An 18,471-nucleotide genomic window follows, 5' to 3' on the forward strand; every position below is an offset into this window, starting at 1 on the left:
CTGGGTCAAAGGGCAGTTCCATTTTCAGTTTTCTGAGAACATTCCATACTGTTTTCCACAGTGGCCTCACCAGTCTGCATTCCCACCAACAGTGAACTAGGGTTCCCTTTTCTCCGCATCCTCTCCAACATTTGTTGATTTGTTTATGTTGGCCACTCTGGTGTGAGATGGTACCTCATTGTGGTTTTAATTTGCATCTCTCTGATGGCTAGTGATGCTGAGCATCTTTTCATAAGTCTCTGGGCCCTCTGTATGTCTTCCTTGGAGAAGTGTCAGTTCAAGTCCTTTGCCCATTTTTTAATTGGGTTGTTTGTCTTCCTGGAGTGCAGTCATGTGAGTTCTTTATATATTTTGGAGATCAGGCCCTTGTCTGAGGTATCATTGGCAAATATGTTTTCCCATACTGTTGGTTCTCTTTGTAATTTGGTGCTGTTTTCTTTAGCCTTGCAGAAGCTTTTTATTTTGATGAGGTCCCATTTGTTTATTCTTTCCTTTATGCCCCTTGCTTTAGGGGACATGTCTGCGAGGATGTTGCTGCGTGAAATGTCTAAGATTTTCCTGCCAATGTTTTCCTCTAGGACTTTTATGGTGTCATGACATATATATATATATATATATATATATATATATATATATATATTTAAGTTTTTTATCCATCTTGAATTTATTTTTGTGTATGGCGTAAGTTGGTGATCGAGTTTCATTTTTTTGCACATGGCTGTCCAGATCTCCCAACATCATTTGTTGAAGAGGCTATTTTTACTCCATTTTATGCTCCTGCCTCCTTTGTCAAATATTAATTGACCGTAAAGACTTGAGTTTATTTCTGGGCTCTCTGTTCAGTTCCATTGGTCTATGTTCCTGTTCTTATGCCAGTACCAGGTTGTTTTGATTACAGTGGCCTTGTAATACAGTTTGATATCAGGTATTGAGATCCCTCCTGCTTTGTTCTTCCTTCTCAAAATTGCTGCAGCTATTCGGGGTCATTTATGGTTCCATATAAATTTCTGAAATGTTTGTTCTATATCTGTGAAATATGTCATGGGTACTTTAATAGGGATTGCATTGAATCTATAAATTGCTTTGGGTAGTATGGCCATTTGATGATATTAATTCTTCCAATCCATGAGCATGATACATGCTTCCATTTGTTTGTGTCTTCCTTAATTTCTTTCTTCAATGTTGTATAGTTTTCTGAGTACAGGTCTTTTACATCCTTGGTTAGATTTATTTCTAGGTACTTTATTTTTCTTGTTGCTATATCAAATCGGATTTTTTTCCTGATTTCTCTTTCTGCTGTTTCATTGTTGGTATACAGGAATGCCTTTGATATCTGAGTATTGATTTTGTATCCAGCTGTTTTGCCAAATTCATTTATTAGGTCAAGTAGTTTTTGGGTGGAGTCTATATGGTTTTCCATGTACACTATCATGTCATCTGCAAACAGTGATAGTTTCATTTCCTCCTTTCCAATTTGGATGCCTTTTACTTCTTTTTCTTGTCTGATTGCTGTGGCTAGGACTTCCAATATTATGTTGAATAGGAGTGGTGAGAGAGGGCATCCTTGTCTTGTTCCTGATCTTAGTGGGAAAGCTCTAAGTTTTTGTCCATTGAGTATGATGTTGGCTGTAGTCTCTCATATATGGCCTTTATTATGTTGAGGAATGCTCCCTCTATTCCCACTTTGCTGAGTGTTTTTACCGAAATGGGTGCTGTATCTTATCAAATGCTTTTTCCACATCTATTGATATGATCATGTGATTTTTGTCTTTGCTGTTGTTGATGTGATGTATTATGTTTATTGATTTGCGAATATTGTACCATCCTTGCATCCATGGGATGAATCCCACTTGGTCATGGTGTATGATCTTTTTAATGTATTGCTGGATGCGGTTTGCCAATATTTTGTTGAGAATTTTAGCGTCTATGTTCATCAGCAATATTGGCCTGAAGTTTTCTTTCTTCGTTGTGTCTTTATCTGGTTTTTGGATTCAGATGATGCTGGCTTCATAAAAAAGAGTTCAGGAGTCTTCCATCATTTTGGATTTTTTCAAAGAGTCTGTGAAGGATAGGTCTTTTCAGAGCTCTGGTCTTTTCAGAGCTCCAGGTCTTATTGTCTCACCTCTGGGAAAAGGAGAAAGAAGAAAAAAAAAAAAGGAGAAGGGAAGGAAGGAAAAAGGAATAGAAAAGGAATGGACAGAAGGAAGGAAGGAAGGGTGGAAGGAAAGAAGGAAGAAGGAATAAAAAAAGATTGGAGGAAAGGTAAGAAGAAGGAATTTTAACAAAAATTAAAATAAAAAAATAAAAGAAAGCAGGAAGAAGGAATAAAAAAAAGAAAGAAGGACAGAAAGGAAGAAGGAATTTAAGGGGAAAGGAAAAAAAAAAAAAAAGGTCTTCTGCTGGCTTTAAAACTGGTCAGGTTAGTTCTGCTGGTCTTCCTGTCTGTGAAACGGGAGGGGATGGTTGGAGGGATTGGTTTCACTTTTCTCCCTTCCTGAGCCACACTCTTCACTGTTGTTCAGCCTCCAGTCCGGTTCCTCATGGTCCTTCTGCTCCCCCCTAGACCTTTAGTTCACCAGTTGTGCTGTCCTTGAGGTGCACCAGTTAGGAGCAACTCACACTCCACCTTCTTATGCTTTGCTGTCTTAGATGCTAGGGGGTCTTAGTGCTCCTTCAGGGTAGTTCAGCCCCCTACTGGGTCAAGTCTTTCCGGGGACTGCAGTCTCCCCTAGCCCTGCAGCTCCCCTCTACTGGGCATTCTGCCTTCCTTCTAAAGAGCGAGTAGGCCCTTGCAGGGCTCTGTGCACAGGGGCTAGGTGGGAGTTGTTCAGACCCAGTGCTTCAGGTGTGATCACCTGTGGGCAGCCAGGCTGTTGATCGGGTTGCCCACTGATCCCCGGCTTTGGGCCTGTGTGCCCGGGCAGCCAAGCCACTGATCAGGGTGTGCACCCACCTGGAGTTTCAGGTGTGGGCACCCAGTCAGCTGAGCTGGGTGCGCGCCAATCAGGCTTCAGGTGTGTGCTGGGGCTGCTTATCCCATGTTCACAGTCCAGGGGCTGAGGGGGTAGGGGCGCAAGAGGCCATGGATGCTGCGGAGAGTTCTCTAAATAGCCACTGAGTGCCTCTATTTTCTCTTTTTCTTTTGGAGAAATTCCTCCTATTCAAGACCCGCTGGTCCAAACAAGCACCTGGCCTCTCACACAGCCCAGCCTGGCTCTCTCCCAAGTATCCTGCAGCAGACCCTGTGCCCCGCACTGGTCCCAGGGACCTTATTGTCCTTAAGCACTCTTCTTACCGTCTGATCTGTCTATGTCCTCTATCTTTGGTCTCCGATCTTCATATATGCTGGAATACTGTTGGCTGTTCGCTCTGTTCCTCAGATCAGTTAGGCGTTTCACTGGTGCCGAGGGGAAGTGCACTCCATTCCCACCTATCTTGCCACCATCTCTCTGATTAAATATCTTTAACATAACCAATGTCCCCAATTAAACTGCAAATTCTTTTAAGGCAAGTGTTGAATTTATGCTTTTAATTGTTCTACACATCACCTAACATCCTTGATTGAATAGTTGATTGATGTGGCAATATCTGGGTGATTTTTCCTGCCACTAGAGCAGTGAGTTTTAACTAGTGTGCCATGGCGCACTGGGGCGCCATAAGAATTTTTAAAACATGTAGTACTTGATTATTTAGTCAGGGGCCCTGATCTCTTTTCCTTTAGATTGTCAAATAAAAAAAAAATGACAACAGCCAACACAATAGCAATCTGGTGTGAATGAATTAAAATTATACCTATTTTTTGTCATATCAGCAAAAAATATATATTTTTTGGTGTGCCACAGAATTTTAGTAATTAGTTAATGTGTGCCAGGAGATAAAAAGAAAAGTTGAAAGTTACTCCACTAGAGCAACTGAAGTGATATTAGAAGGAGTGGATGAAGCTAATAAAAATGTGACGGCCCAATAAAAATGTTGGTTAGGTAATATATTTCTTGAGTCTAACGTAAAGGATCAAGAATAAGAGACTTATTTGCCCTATAAATTTTTGTTAGTTTTTTAAACTCAAATGTCATAAAGTCTACTCCATAGCTACAAAATGTGCGGTGGCTGTATGTTTTAAAAAATTGCCTAAGCTTGCCAACAGAGAAATTTTCCAAAAGAATAATATGTATACCACTGAAGTTGGAGCCTAAACATAGAGACTGTTTGAAGCTCCCCAGATAACGCTTAAGTGGAAAACCACTGTAATTACTCAAAATTACCATTTTACAATTATGGGGCGAGAAGACTCCCAGGTCCTTGAGCCCAGTGGTTCTTTTGCTCTGACTCTATCCAAGATACTTTTATACGTGGTTAACGCCGTGATTGACTATGTTAATAGCACGGGGTATAAGCTTGAATGGATATTTGATTTTAGTCTGTTACTTATTTTTACAAGATGTATCTATCGGTGGATGACTTACTTTGGACCAGAAACTGACACTATTTCATCCCATAATTAAGACCAAACCATTTAAAGGGGCATCTGCCTGAAATATGTGAACTACCAGGACAGAGAGTTAAAATTTGAAAAACTTACGTGAAAAACACTCAAAATTATATGTGGTCATAATATATACCCATGAAATGACAAGAGGTTTTCTCCCACAAAAGTAAATTAACACAAGAAAAGAGATGATAAAATATGTACACAGTTATTACAAATACTGAGACATAAATATAAATTTATAAAATCAATAGCTTAGTTAGTAATCAAACTTTATATCTAAACTTTACCCAGGAAAAAAGAACTAAGGTAAAAATCTCAAGTTCAGTTATTATTTTGTGTTATATACATTTTTAAAAAGTTTAACAGAAGATAAAATATCAAAAAAACTTTATATCTCTCTGACCAAGCATAAAATTTAGGTTTAACTTGGTCCCAATTTCAAAGATTTTTGTTACTTGCTGTGGGGAAATTAGATATCACCTGGAGCTGCAATTACATCGTTCTTTTGCACTGACTTGGCAATTTGCATTTGTCTGGTCACTGTTCTTGCTCTTTCCATGTTTTTGCATGTCAGAATTAAATAAATAGTAATACAGGAACTACTAGAAAGGACACATGGACGAAGTCAAGGGGGAGGGTGGAGGTGGGGGCAGGAGGTGGGTTTGGCTGGAATGGGGTGGAGGGATGGGGAGAAACGGCATACAACTGTAATTGAATAACAATAAAATTTTTTTAAAAAGTAGAAATTACTCTTCAATATAGCAGATCCACAAACAACATATTACTTCTTTAAGTTTATTTTAACAATTAAAAACAGAAGTTTATCTTTTCACAAAATGCAAATAATAGCTCCCAGCCCTTTACTACATTTGTGTTAAGTGGGTCCTAGTTCCATAGCTTGAATTCAATATCAAGTTCAGTGCACACAAAGAATGTAAAGCTTCCTGTAGTTCTAGAAATAAATTTTATTTGGCTACTACTTCAAACAGTATCTCTATATGTATAATTAACCAAAACAATTCAGTTCTAACACAATTGTTAAATAGCAGAAATGAAACCTTTTCTCTCATGTCTTGCCTCCATTACCATTTGCTCCAGCAAGACATGAGAAAAGAATAATGTTGCAATATTTAAAAGGAATGATATCCATGTTTTGGTTTGGTCATATACGCTAAGGAAGCAGTCATAAGAAACTACACCTAGTAGCTTTAGGAGACACAATTTGGAAACGGGGATTAAAAGAAAATGGGGCTTTAATGAAAAGAAGTAATACTAGGAAAAATTTTGTATGTTGGGTGAGTCCCCATTGAAATGACAGAATTTTAGAAAAGAGGAAATTAATTCTGGAAAAAATTCTGAAATTAATCCTTGTGGATAAGTAGAAAGTTTCTAACAGTAGTTGGAGAGACTGCTAAGGAGAAACGCTTAGAATTGGAGACAGAATGAGACTGAGAATTGAGACACCTTCCGGAGAGGCCCCCCTCAGGAAATGTGGGAATCCTTGGGTGCTTTCCCTTGGGTTCTGGGAAAGCCATGTCAAACAAACTCATTGATAATTCCTTCTCCATTGCTTTTCCTTTTCTTCATCCCTTTAATAAATTCAGATATAAATGAGTAACTGTTGGTAGTGATTGTGAGGTGGAAGTAAGGAGCAGGGCCATTACAAGACCCCTTTAACTGTGTACATGTTCTGCAGGGGATTTAGCAAACAGCACCAAGTTCCTGAGGGAATCTGAAGTACATGAACATGGTAAAAGAAAGTCCTAGTAAAGCCTTGCATCTGTTTTTTCTAATGTATGCCACTGCCTGCATGTCTCTTCTTTCTAGGTAGTATATTAGCTACTGTGGGAAAAATGTTTTTAAAACTGAACACTTATAATCAAAAATGGGAGGGAAGAAAAAACTAGAAAATAATAGTGTAGAATGTTGAATTTCTGTTTCCAGTACTCACCGAATTTACTTCTTCCCTAACCTTCCACAGATAAACATGGATTATCACAAAACCATTGTTAGAACCTTAGAGATTTTGATAATAAAATGCCAAAGAAGCCAAGATTTCAAGTCATTTCAAAAGAATGTGAATGGATTTTATTTGAGAAATTCTGTTAAAAAAAAACCCTACATGTTGATGTGAGCGCAAATGGACATTAAACAGGTGGACTGACCAAAATCCACAATGCATAAGTAACGAAGTGAGAGTCTGCTGTACCCTGCCACGCTGTACCACCCCATGGCTGTGTAAAGTCATCCTGGACGCCTAAGAGATCATAAGGAGTCTGCGGATCTCCTGGGATCTTGTGGAATGCCAACAGCCCGGATGGAAGGAACCCTGAGGGCAGGTGTGGCTGCATCACTTCTTCTGAAAATGTGGAGCTGAGCTCTGGTATCAGTTACCAAGCATATAAGGATACTAATACTTTTATTCTTTATTCAGAATTAAGAAAGGGACATGGAGCATCAAATCTGACATGCAACAAATCCTTCTGTCTACAGCCCTGAGAAGCTGTGATACTGAGGTAGCTAAAAGGTGACTGGCGGGGAGATCCACTGTGCTCGCTGCATTTGACATGCATTCAGAATGTTGGGTAACAGTAAAATTCTGAATGCAGGATATAGATTTCTTGTCATATATCATGTTTAATAGATATATTTAATATTTGCTATTGAATATTAAAACTATATTCCCTTGAAGCAATAGAGGCATCAAGAAGGAAAGAAAAATGACATGTTACCTTTTCTGACACAATGAACATTGAAAAAGATTTAGAATAAATACTAACTTAATCATGACAGGTGTGCCTGGGGAAAGTGTGTGGTAATTATCAAAAGCACGAGAGCATCAGATGAGGAGGCATCAGATGAGGAGTCCAGCAAGCTCAGTTTGTCCATAGCTGCAACACCAATTATATAATCTTAAACGACCTTAGGTCACTCACCTTGGCTTCCCCTTCTGCCAAACGCAGCTCGTCATATGACCTACAGTTATTGTGAAGAACAAATAAAACAATGGGTATGATTACAGCAAACTCACAAAATACAAGTTAATCTAGTAGTTTAATGAGATAATACACCCATTATAGGCACATTACACTCATTAACCACAAAATTATTTTAATTAGCAAATACAGATCATCTGAGCCACCCATGTAAAATTAGAGAAGACAAATATTAAATGTGAGTATTTAAACAGGAATGAGAGACATTGAATCATTATTTATTGAGAATAGTGTCAGCAGCTGAATTGATTCTCATCCCAGTGACACAGAATATCTGTTGCTTTCACAGATAAAGTACATCAAACTCTTGGAAAATTATTGACATTTTAAAAGAAATATTTTCAATTAACATAACATTCCAAATGATACAATGATTTTGAAGAAGAGCTAGTACAAAGAGTTAACAAATATAAGTTGATTTTCAAGTCTAAAAGTTTAAAAACAAAAAAAGTTAGAACTGAAACAGTAAAAGAGTAGGCTGTAGAATATGTGGAAGTTTGCATATTTCTAGTTCCAGAAGAGCTCCGACCTTCAGAATGCCTTTCTCTAAATTTTCTAAAGCACCCTCTAGTCCCTGGCACTGGCCGTGGCTTGTGGCGCCATCTAGACAGTGTTCTCTAAGCTCAAATCATGAACCACAAGAGCTTCAGGCCCCATTTCTCCACTTTGGGGAACACTCCAACTCTCTTTCCATGGAGTGAAGTCAACCAAATACCCCAAGGAGCTCTGAGACTCACGCTGATGGAGCTGCCCTGTGCCCCACAGTTGGTCCTATTCCAGGAGGGCAGCCTGATGAACGGATAACTCCCAATGTCAGCACAGCATTTCTTTTCATAGGATCACATGAGAGTGGGTTGCCATAATGGCACTTACATGCAGCAGAGGTTGGTTGATGTTATCATCAGCTATAAGACAAGTTCAGGACTGGGTTACCAAGGATCCATTGCTGAGCCTTGGGCTCGAGCTATGTGTGTAGGTTTGTGAGTGAGCTCTCCCTCAGCTCTTGTTCTGACCACAGTGCCACCTCTGGCCTAGTATCCAAGAGTGCGATTTACCCTATGCAACCCTGGTTACCAGCCCCTAGTGCCATCACCTATCCTCCGTACAGGCTCTATGCCACATGTCTGCAGCCCTCTGGGTGTGGATGCACCTTTTTTAAAAAAATTATTTGTTGTTAGAGAGAGAGGAAAGGAAGGAGAAAGAGAGGGAGAGAAACTCAATGGGTGGTTGCCTCTCGCACGCCCCCTACTGGGGACCTGGCCTGCAACCCAGGCATGTGCCCTGACTGGGAATTGAGCCAATGCCCCTTTGGTTCGTAGCCCACGCTCAATCCACTGAGCTATACCAGCCGGGGCTGGATGCACCTTTTATCCAAGGACTTTGGCTTGATAACTGCTCTTGCCTTGGACCAATGTGATCATGCTATGCTCTCCTGAGATGATTTCCTTGCACAAATTGGACTGTTCTTTTGCTCTCCCATTCCCCCAAGCCCTGTAACTATTCTCTGCTGATAGCAGTGTGTGGAAGGAAGACAGGGGAGTCAACACTGAGTGAGATCACATGCTAGGAATGCAATGATTGTAGCACAAAGGATTCAAGAGAAAACATTGTTAGAAGACATGTTGTTTTATGTTTATACTAAAACTTTCTTAATGGTAAATTTAACATGAGTGAAAATGAATTGTTGTGCATGCTTTCCTGTGTAGTTTAAGTAAAGCTTACATTTGTGATCATTATCAAGGAATCAGTGACAACATTTGAGGGAATCCCTGGAAGTGAGCAATCGTGGGAGGCACTATGGATGTTGCAGTCACGAGTAATCATGTAACCATAATTAAATAAATAGTATTAGGGAACTGCAGAAACAAGATTTCTATTTTTCAATATCAGCAGATTCCAAAAAGGTATATCTTGTAAGTAATAACAATGTTAAAGCCTTTTTTCTCAATGAAAGATATAAAATTAGCCAGGAATGATGCATTCAACAGTACAGAACATGAAGAGATGGTTCCTGAACCTGAAGAGGGAGAGAGAATGTCTGTACGCTATTAGGAATGGCCGTCTGCTATGCGCCCTGAGCAGTCAGTCCTACTGTTGCTCTGTGTGCCAGGTGACAGTGTTTATCCATCTCTGACATTGACCAGTTTCTGTAACTAGTCGCAGAGACACTAAGTGACTGCAGCAAGACTGGGGGGAGGGGTAAGGCTGAGTGGTTTGCTGCTCGCTAGAAAACAGCAAGTTGCAACTTGTTAGAAAGTTCCGCACTCTTGGCCCTTGGATCCTTTCCTATAACACAACCTACTGTATGTTCAGGTGTTATCAGGGCTCATTGTACCACCTGGTGGGACTTGGCAAAGAGAACTAATGCAAATACGCTGATGATCGTGCTGTTTTGTGTGTGTGTATGTGCTGTGAACAATTAATTCCTTTGTCTCTGACCCAAGAGTTTCCTGTCTTTTGCTAGTGTCCTTGACATAAAAACAAACTAACTTCTGAGATTGTAAGCAGAGTGAACTCTTACAGCCTTCATGGTTCTTGGCAGACACCACAAAGAATTCTCAGCTGCATGATTGGACAATAAACAAATACATAAAAATCTTTCTACTCATTATTCTAACTTTTTATCAATATATTACTATAACTCACCTGGACCTATACATTTATAATGCATTTTAAAATCAAATTAGCTACATAGACAGGGGCCTAATAGAAAAAAATTTGCCCTGGACTCTGTACATTCTAGGTATAGGCCTAGGTAGGTTTCCATGATTTGGAACAGCTACTTTACTGTTAATCAGAAAATGTATTCAAGTTGGTTTTTTGTCTTGTGAAACTAAGAATTCTAAATTAATATAATCATATGTATTAATTATTACAGTCTTCAAAGCATGTGTTGTACAAATAAGAAAGGAAAAAATAATAACTAATACTTACATTGCATTATCATATACCAGGCACTGATCAAATATTTGATATATATTTTTCTCATTTAATCCTAAAATCCTATTATCCTTAACTTTTTTTTAACCAATTAATATGCCTGAAGTTTCATCCTTAGTTAACATTTTAAAATATGCTACTTAAAGGTATGGAAAGATTTAAGCTTAGGATGAGAAGAGTGGTAAAGTAGAGGGTGGGCGTGTTTGCAGATATATTCAAAGGGCATTGTATTAACTCAAGGGTTGGATAAGATCAGCTGAGCCCAGGAAAGGAACTGCAAAAACAAAGGTTTCCAAGGACCTCAGGAACTGGAACCAGAGATTTGAATGCCTTGCTCAAGATGCTGTTTCTTGCCTTTTTTTTCCCCTCTTGTCTTTTATTTCTTCCACCTGTCTGTCTAGAACTTGCAGTCCAAGGCTGAATCACCACAACTGGCAACTCCTGGACTGGAATCCTCACATCTTCACCACTTAAGATAAAAGGGCCCATTCCTCCGACTTAAGTTCAAGTTTGATTGGTACAATATACATCATGTGCTCACTCCTTGGATTAATCATTGTGGGCATGATATATTGTCACTACAAGCCTTTAGTAACTGTTGAATTTAAGCATTTAGTAAAGAAGAAGAAAAAGATGTGGGGCAAACCAAACAAAGAAATATTGACAACAATAAATTAGACAATAATGAGTCACTTGTCAAAAATTATGAGCTTAAATTGAGTCAGTTGTTAACATTATGAGCTAACCTTGTCAAAATCATCGGTGTATTTTTTGCAAAGAAAGATCTGTTGTTATGTAAGTATGCAACTTGAATGCCATCTAGGGAACTGGAATCCACATAGCTAAGAGACTCCTGCTGTTTATAAGCAGGGCACTAAGGTTAAACAAATGATGCTCGATTTACCCAAAGAGTGTACTCTAAACATTTTGTAATTATCATGGATCTTCAATAGTAAAACATTCCCATCAACAAAAAGGGATTGCCTGGAAAATCCAGTGAAGGCAGTAGAGTTTATTATTTATCTTTTACTAAGAACTATATTAAGCCTATCTAATGTCACAGAAACACTAGTTGATTGAGTAGCATGTTTGAATTTACATTAGAAAGGCAAAACCACTTGTTTAATATTGCACATAACCACCATCTACAGCCCAATCATAGATTTTGACACTAAAGGTGCTCCTCAGCTAACTGTGAGCTCTTTGCAATAATTAACACTTTCAAAATTTATTTTCATAAACTTGAAAACTTTAGCAACCTCTTTCACTGGCGGGCCTATTAGAAGACCACTTCTGAAGACAGAGTACACATGATAGGACTGTGTTATATGGTGACTGCTTGCACTCATTCCTCGTATTGGCACCTTTTTATCCGAGCACCATGGAGCTGCACCTGTTCACCAAGGTGGCTTTTAGTGCCAGATAACTCACTTAGATATAAAAAAGCACATGCCATTGTGAAAAAGCAGGTTAAGAGGATGATTAGAAGGGCATTTTACAGATGTTTAACATATGAGTACCAGCAACTACCTCTGCTTCTGAAAAAAAGAATAATTGTATTGGGATAGATATTGAGGGCCTAATCGTAAGTCCGAAACACCCAGGGAGTCACCATCAGCATTTATGTCATCTGGCAGGCACTGGTTGGGAGACTTTTTACGGCTGGAGGCCCCTCTCCAGTTTCACTGAAACTAGGGTCCTAAGTACTTTTGCCTTCGTGGTCCCCTTTCTCCATTAAAAAAAAGTATTGTATCATGCTAATGGCATAAAGATTAAGATATTACTATTCTATATTAAAACATTTTAAACCTAAAAGTCCATCTTAAATTCTGATTGGAAGGACATTGAAACATGTTCTCAGACTCCTACAAGCATTGCGGTCACAAGACACTGTGCCTACTGTGCCCAGTAGATAAGGTGGCCCTTACTAAAATCATACCTCTTCCTCTTCAAGAACATTCGGCCTTTCAAATATAGTTGCTAGGTTGTTGTAAGACCAAATTCTCTAAATGAATAGCCAGTGAGTCCAAGGATGTACTAATTTTAAAAGAATAACTGCAGAACATCATCACCCACAGGCAGTCTGTTGACTTAACCACAAATGTTAGAGTTGAACATTTTAGAATGAAAATAAGTACAATAGAGAAGCAGCTATTCTTGAAGCTTTCAAATGTTCCTTTTGAATGGAATAAATTGGCAGAACACAGTGTCTGCTTTAAAATATACTTAACATTTGGTGGTTAATCCAATGCCACATTTTGTACTCCACTACTAAAAGGGAAGCAAACAGTGGGATTTGTTTGACAGAAATAAACATACCTGTCCTAAATGAGACAAAGCCATTTTACATTATTCATTTAGTCATTCAGTAAACATTAATTAGTGCCTATTGTATAGTTGCTAGGAATATGAGCCCAAGCCTGGAAGTGTGAAAAAACCTGGTGAATTTAGAAGCCTGCAAGTAATTGTGTAGGCTGAGTCTCTGTGTGTTTTGAGGGGTAGTAGGTGGTTGTGAGGATGCTGGAGATGCAGTGACCAGATGTTAAAGGAGATTGTTTGCCTTGTTAAGGAACTTGATTTTTTTCTGAAGTTGATGAGGACCTGATGAATTATTTTAACTGTGGAATGACATGATTAAATTTAAAATTTAGAAAGAGATCTCTAGTGGAGCACAGAGCACTGGTTTGCAACCTTTCTTTCAGGATAGAATCACAAGTGGGGTCCTGAAACTTGCCAACGCTGAGAGCACACCCTGCAAAGACTCCTGTTCTGTTAGCCTCAGGCCAGGTACCAAGCATAACAGCTTTTAAAAACTACCCAGCTGATTCTCAAGTGCAGCCAAGGTTGGAGAACTGGTGCTATGGAAGACTGGAATGGAACAAGACTGCACGATGCTAAGTGAGAGATAATAAGAAACTAATCTAATAGTAGCAGAGAAAAACTGCATGTAGGAACAAGAAATTGGGTTGGTTGGATTTACCATAAATTATTTGAAAACAGTCAGTATGATAAAACCGGTGTCTCCAGGATCTAGCCACATGGCTCCACCATGTGGATAAACTGTGATGTATCAAGTCAACTGATGGCTTGTTTCCCTCTGATCCTGTTTGCTTGTTAATGTGAGACTATTAGTAGAAATAAATTTTAAAAGGCCAAAAATAATGTGTTGATTAGAAGAAAAATATATACTGACACATGAAAGGTTTTAGAACTCAGATACTTTATTCAAATCTGATATAAAGTTTTTACATATGAAATTTCTTTATAGTTTTTCCTTAGGCACAACATTTATGAAAAAGCTATTTATTTGCATTTGTTAAGTCTAAAAATCTATTATATAGTGAAATTATCACAGTTGTTTTTGAGTAAAAGATATAAAGAGTGTGGCTTTGAGTACTAGAAATGCCAAACATAATTATTCTTTTATCTCGATAGTATTCCTTGAACGTTGCTTCATAATCCATCAGACCATTCTCATTCTTTGCATATACTTAAATAATTCAGGCAGAAATTTTAAACTGATTAGAAGGGAAAAATAAACTGATTAATTTTTATGACTGTAGAAGTTTCTCATCTTCCTTAACTACTCACATAATTCTCTTTAAAAGCTTGGAATGTATGATTCTTAATGGCCAAATAAAACATCTTCATAGTCTGTAAACTTTCATACATGATTTGCTATTGTAATTCCTCAATATCTTCAAGCAAATTCTGAAAATGAGATTATTAAACTACTGATATTAACATTGCATTTCTAATTCTCCAGCCTCTGGACAACTTGCTCAATAAGCACTTTTCCGGTTATAATTAAGTTGTACTTTTCACCTCAAGGTTTGAACCAAGTTTAAATTTCAAGTCTATAATCTAATATATCAATCCAAAGATTTATGTTGTACTTCAAAACTGTCTTTCTTCTGGAAGAAACATAATCTTCACCGCTCAAATATATCAAATAAATTAAAGAAAAACAAATTAAGTGTAAATATGTGAATGGATAAAAATACTGCCTCGCTGTAATGATGTTGTTGGCAAAAATTGTTTGTCTAAATGTGGAACAGTAATTAATTTAATAAATATTTTTAGAATATTTTCCAGGTGTAAGGTATTACATGAGCTTTATAAATAACAGATGTCTAAGAAACAGGACCTCTATTTTGAGGGAGTTTCAGTCTTTGGAGTGGCCAGTTAAGATAGTCGCACGTTAAACAGTCAAACAAGACAATACAGATTACACTTAAAGGCCAAAAGAGTGAAGCATAGTGCAGAGGAAGAAGAGATCACAGTAAACCGGGACAGTTAGAAAAAGTAACAAAAGCAACAGGATTTAAGCTAGTTGGACCTAAGGGAAATTTGTACAGACAGGAGTTTCTGGCATTGAGGTCAGGGACAGTAACAAGCACAAAAACTGAGAAACAGAATGCAGCTTGCAGACCAGCAGCATTACCTCACCTGGGACCATGTCAGAAATGGGGAACCGTGGTCTCCACCTACTGCATCAAATTCTGCATTTTAACAAGAACCCTAGGTGATATATACTTACATTAATATTTTTTAAGTAATCTCTTGGAACATTAGTTAGCAAACTTTTTTCTTAAAGAGTCAGATTATAAATATCTGTGTTCTCCATCTCAACTGGTCATCTCTGCTGCTTAGCACGAAAGCAGCCATCAATGACAATGTGTAAATAAATGAGCATAGCTGGATTGCAATTAAACTTTATAAAACAGGGGGTGCCCAGGTATTTGGTTGGACATGGTTCTGGGTGTGTCTGTAAGAATGTTTCTGGATAACAATTGAATTGGTAGACCAAGTGAAGGAGATTGCCCTCCCCAATCTGTTGGAGACCTAAATGGGAAAAAAGGGGGGAGTAAAGGTGAATTCACACTCTCTGCTTGTTTTCCAGTTGGGACATTGCTCTTCCGTACTTAGACTAGAACTTACACTGTCAATTCTCTTGTGTCTCCAGTTTGCAGACAGTCGATCATGGGACTTCTCAGCCTCCGTAACTGCATAAGTCAATTTCTTATAATTACACACACACAATCTCCTAATATATAATCTCCTGATATATAGTTTTGGACAGCAAGATTTGAATTTCATATAATTTTCATTATGAAAAGTGTCATTAAACACTTTTCTTTTTTTCAACCATTTGAAAAATTTAAAAACCGTTCTTAGCTTGCTGCCCATACAAAAACAGACATGGGCTAGATTTGGTCTGTTAGCCATAGTTTGCTGGCTGACTCCTGTCTTAGAAAACTGAGCAGTGACTCAGCCTGTGGCTCAGTCGGCTGGGCGTCATCCTGCAAACTGAAAGGTCACTGTTTTCATGGCACATGCCTGAGTTGAGGGTTTGGTCTAATCGATGTTTCTCTCTTACATTGATGTTTCTCTCCCTCTCTTTCTTCCTCCCTTCTCTCTCTAAAATCAAAAATAAAATTTAAAAAAGAAAAAAAACTGAGGAGGGACTAGAGATACTAAAAACAAGTTAGCCCTTCTATTATTTTTATAATCTAAATTTTAGACTCTATAACATAGGAATAATAATTAAAGAGGTTGGCAATTTTTATTACTCTATATCCAAAAGATATTTTAATCCACTTGTGGAAGAATAAATTTTTCTTCCCACTTTTCAGCCAGTGGGAATGTAGTTATTAATAATTTTTTTTCAAATAGATATTAAATTTCATCATGCTTATGTGTGTGTTTATAAACATAAGGTGAACAAATGATGAAACATCTTTCATTACTTTTTCTTTTTTAAGTATATTTTATTGATTATGCTATTACAGTTGTCCCAATTTTTCCCCCTTTGTCCCCCTCCTCCTGATACTCCCCTTCTCTCCAGTGATCCCCCTCCCTTAGTTCATGTCCATGGGTAGTGCATATAAGTTCTTTGGCTTCTCCATTTCCTATACTGTTCTTAACATCCCCATGTCTATTTTGTACATACCCAATTATGTTTATACCTATACTTTTTCCTCCATTCTTCACCTTCCCACTCCCAGCTGACAAACCTTCAAATGATGTCCATATCTATGATTCTGTTCCTATTCTAGTCGTTTGCTTAGTTTGTTTTCGTTTTTTAGATTCAGTTGATAGTTGTAAGTTTGTTGTCATTTTAATGTTCATAGTTTTGATCTTCTACTTTTTCTTAGATAAGACTCTTAAACATTTCATATAATAAGGGCTGGCAAGAAGTATTCAAAGCGATGAAAAGCAAGGACCTACAACCCAGATTACTCTATCGAACAAAGCTATCATTTAGAATGGAAGGGCAGATAAAGTGCTTCCCAGACAAGGTAAAGCTAAAGGAGTTCCTCATCACATCTTTCATTATTTTATCTAACAAAGGTAACCTGAAACACTACACTTGATCTTAGCCAAAAGGCTGAGAAGTGATTAAAGGTAACCAGAAATAAAAGTCTGGTTTCCTTTAATCAACCTAACATAAAAGGTGAAGACCAACTGTGATAAAGGCACTGTCATTTTCCCCATTACCTGGGCTTTAAAAATCAACTGCATTGACCCAACTGAAATAGCAGTTCTCAAAGTGGGTCCAAGTTCCCAGCATCACCTGGAGGCTAGTTAGAAATCTGTATTCTTGGGCTAAGCGCCCGGTATTCTTTGTGTTTACAGGCTTTCCGAGTGCATGTTGAACACTAATGTTTGAAAACCACTGAACTCAAGAGAACTCTTGTTTAAGAATCCAGATTTCTGGGGCTCCACTCCAGACCTATTGGATGGGAACCTCTGGCTTGCATTTTAACAAGCTCACTGATGACTGTTATGCTTATTCATATGTGTAAGTCTCTGCTTCGGAGTTCCCATTTTCTTTCATCCCACCACCCTGTCCAACATATAGGATTTTACCAAATCCTATAAATTTTACATTTGCAAAAACTTAACCTACTGCTAATCATCGAACCTAAGATTTTTATAAACACAGATTCCCAGGCCCTGTTCCAGAAATACAAACAAAAAGGTATTATGTAAATGCCTTACCTCTAATAGAGTATATGTTATATCATGTATTGCCTACCTGGGAGCATGGCTCACCTTTCTCCCAGATATCCACCTTTATAATACTGAATTTGATGTAGTTACTCCGAAGAAAAGACATTTGGAACTCACCATGAGTATTGACCTCCTTGTTCTATTTTAGTGTGGACTAAAGTGATATAAAGTTATCATTATCAAAACAATCACAAATAACTTCCAGATTAAAGTAATACAACTCTGATAGTTTTACTCTCCCATTCAAAAAGTTTTACTATACTACATACAAATTACTCAGCTTGACATTCAAGACCCACTGCTAATCTTCTTACTTGTTCAATCTCAGTGAATTCACCTATTCTCCAACCAACCAAGCTCTGGTCTTTTCTGGCCTCTAGATCTGTACCTTGTACCCTGTGCCCCTTCACTTTGCCCAAGCAGATTTACCTACCTAAAGTGCCCCTCTCCTCAATATCAGTAAAAATTCAAATTCATGTAAGTATTATATCCTCCAATTAGTCTTTGGTCTATTCTATATATCCATTAAGTAATATCAAATTTATTGAACAATTTGTAGAAGCCAGCCATTCTGCTGTATCTTCACATGTGTTGACTAGTTTAATCCTCACATCCACTTTATGAAGTAGCTACAACTATTTTCTTCACTGTTCAAAGCATAGAACTCAGGGTAAAACAGAGTGAAGAACATTCAGTAGCAAGTAGTCAAGCTGGGATTCTGATTTCATATTCTGAACACTAGATCTACTGAGTCACAAAGAAATATTTCCACCCTGTTAAATTGTTACAAAACTGCGTTGGTAGTTGTGTAATAGATGTATTCATGCTTAATTAATTGGTATAAAGGGATAAGGTGATAACAGATCGCTCCCAATCAAGGTTGTAACAGAACAAAGGCTAAGGACAACTCTGTTTTTTGGATTAACAGTGATTTTTTTTAAATCCACAAAAATTACCTTCAGGTGGACCACTTACCCCTGGCTAGCAGAGACACTACCCTTTGAACTGTATTGTGGCTGGTTGGGGCCA

The 18,471-nt window shown here is 38.0% G+C and overlaps 1 pseudogene; it reads right to left on the bottom strand.

Moving 5' to 3' along the window:
- Nucleotides 1-16,684: 16,684 nt before the first annotated feature.
- Nucleotides 16,685-16,828, bottom strand: LOC112307573 (U2 spliceosomal RNA; annotated as a pseudogene).
- Between the last annotated feature and the right edge of the window lie 1,643 nt (nucleotides 16,829-18,471).

Source organism: Desmodus rotundus, chromosome 1 (genome assembly GCF_022682495.2).
Source record: "Desmodus rotundus isolate HL8 chromosome 1, HLdesRot8A.1, whole genome shotgun sequence".
NCBI lineage: Eukaryota > Metazoa > Chordata > Mammalia > Chiroptera > Phyllostomidae > Desmodus > Desmodus rotundus.